Below are 3007 nucleotides of genomic sequence, written 5' to 3' on the forward strand. Positions count from 1 at the left end.
ACAACTCCAGTATTGTGGGCTCTCTGTTGCTTCCCACATCTGTTTTTCCTAATGTAAAACAGCCCGGCTCCTGAGGCTTTTTCTTTGCCCTTGAGCAGGAAGAGGGAAAGAAGGAGCTCATAATTCTGTTTTGCTCTTACAACATGCGAAAAAGAAGACAACAATTCCCTTGAAAATGTACAAAGTCATTTCCCTTGCCTGCATTAAACAGCTGAGATGAGAGGGAGGGCTTTCCAGGACAAAGCTTGCTACTTCTGAAGAGGTAGCACCTCTAATGCAGGGCCAGCCCACCTATGAGGCAAAATGAGGCGACCACCTCAGGTGGCAGGATCCACAGGAGGCAGTGATAAATTAAAACAGTTGCTGCCACCATTGCAGCCAGACAAGTACTCAAGGAGCCCCACTGATGCAGGGAAAGGCCTGGGGGTCTCTCAAAATTTGGAAGCTGGCAGTGGTTGTGCTGTTGTTTCTTTTAAAAAGATAAAACAAAATGGAGACTGTACATGGTCATTGCTCTCCTGCTATGGAATGCTATAAGCATGACAGCAACAAAGAGGCTGGCAGCACCTTAAAAACGAAAAAAATTGGTTGTGCATCAAGCCTATGCTGAGTTGCAGATGTGGTGGGGGTGGATACCAAACAGTGAGGTAAGAAGGAAATGAAATGCAGAAAAGTGCAGACAGTGACAAGTAATGTTAATGTAGCCAGTTAATGTAATTATCAGGATGTTGCTGAAGTTGCTCACTTGTTCCCAGTTCCTAATTTGCAAGTTCGAAACACAGCTCTCAGAAAATGTAAAAAGAGAACTTTATCTTCACCCCAAATGACTTGTGATCTGCTACATGTCATACATCTTCAAGCCTGAGGGGCAGCCCCCTTTAAGAATCACAATAAATTTCTCCAATCAAAACTGTTGCATTGGCACAATGCTCATAAATGCATGAAGACACACACACCCCATGGCAACAACAAGCAAGGATCTGGGGATGTGCGTATCAGAATAACCTTCTGGAGACTTGGCTAACTACTTAGCGGGGGAAATCGTTCCACAAATTGAAGCATGTACAGAATTCAGCTTTTAATAACATCTTTCATCTTTGGTGCCAACATCTTTTTTCAAAACTTTTTCAAAACACATATTATGCCCTTAGAGGGCCACTTAAATGGCAATTGTTTAGGGAGAAATCAATTGACATACCAGTGCCTGACGTTGGGCAAAAGATTCCTGCAATGCAGAGGGTTGGACTAGACAGCCCTCCGGGTCCTTTCCAACTCTTCAATTCCACTAAATAATAGAATCACTGTGGGAGGCAGTGGAAGACAGGAGTGCTTGGCGTGCTCTGGTCGATGGGGTCACGAAGAGTTGGACACGACTAAACAACTAAACAACAATGAAATCATCCATCCTTGAAACAGCATTGAATGATGCCCCAGGGCTCAATGGTGCTTTGGAGAACAGCGCACTATCCCAATGCCCACATGCATCACAATTTGTGGGTGCTCGGCCTCTTCAAGGGGAATTGATTGCTGTTAGCCACCCTGAGCCCGGCTTCGGCTGGGGAGGGCGGGATATAAATAAAATTTATTATTATTATTATTATTTGTGGGTGCTGGGGCAGCCAGGGCCCCAGGGAGTTGGCACTTATGGGCTCCCAAATAAGCTTTGGGCCGCTGCAAATCATTCTTAACAGAGAAGGAGATCTGTGACTGCCAGCTGCTTATGGCAAACTCTGCCTCTAGTTTGTGACCTGCTCTGCCTCTGCCCTGCCATTTTGTGACTGTTAGGCCTCAATAATCCTCAGGGCCGGAAGCAGAAAGTTTTGAGAACACGGCGCTTGATCAGCCATCGAAAAACTAAGGTGACGTTCTCCCTTCGGCAACCATTTTTTAAAAGCAAGTGTATACACACTCTATTTTAAATTACAGTGGTACCTCCAGTTAAGAACTTGATTCGTACTGGAGGTCCGTTCTTAAACTGAAACTGTTCTTAACCTGAGGTACCACTTTAGCTAATGGGGCCTCCTGCTGCTGCCGCACCACCGGAGCACGATTTCTGTTCTCCTCCTGAAGCAAAGTTCTTAACCCGAGGTACTATTTCTGGGTTAGCGGAGTCTGTAACCTGAAGCGTCTGTAACCCAAGTTACCACTGTATTTAACAACATTCATATATACCACTCAGTGTTAAGAAAACCTCTAAGCGGCTCACAAAAATATCAAACAGAACATCGTGTAGAACATTATTTTAAAATATGCAAAGGAGACTTTGAAATCACCAGTATAAACTGCGGTGGAACCTTGGTTTCAAACTTCTCCGTTGACAAACGTTTCGGAACTCGAATGCTGGAAGTAACTGCTTCAGTTTTCGAAAACTTTTCAGAAGTCAAACATACCACATGGCTTCCGTTTTGAGTTTCCCTATTTTATTGATGCTTCCGTATTGAGTTTTCGGTTTTTGAATATTTTGGAACTCAAACGGTCTTGCAGAATGGATTGCGTTCGAAAACAGAGGTTTTTGTAAAAAGAAAAGAAACACACCCAACTTCTACACGCCTGTCTGGGCTGGCTTGCTTAAAAGCAGAATGTTTTGATCTGGAACCCGGGAGTCACAGTTCAACTGAACTTTTGTCTCTCAGGTGCATATTGCTCTCGCATCCTTTCTGGAGAATACAAAGTAAGCAAGGCGGCCCCAAAATGCCCAGCTTCTCGTGTTTGCTGCTCTCCTTGCAGGGTGCATGTAAGTCCCATCCCCTCACCCGGAGGACCCTTGCCAGTTGGGGGGGCTCCTGGGGGCTAGGGCAATGGAGGAGGAGGGAGGGAGGGAGGGAGGGAGGGAGGGAGGGAGAGGCGCCTTCGCAAAGACCAGCAGGAGCCGGGAAGCGGGCGGCCAGGTGGCCTAGTCCAAAAGGACTAGGAGAGGTTTCCTGTCTGAAAACTGGAGAACCTCTGCCAGTCAGTGTAGAGAGTACTGGCCTAGGTGGACTGATGGTCTAATTCAGTAAAAGGCAAA

Source organism: Podarcis gaigeae (genome assembly GCF_964106915.1).
Source record: "Podarcis gaigeae genome assembly, chromosome: 13".
Taxonomy (NCBI): Eukaryota; Metazoa; Chordata; class Lepidosauria; order Squamata; family Lacertidae; genus Podarcis; species Podarcis gaigeae.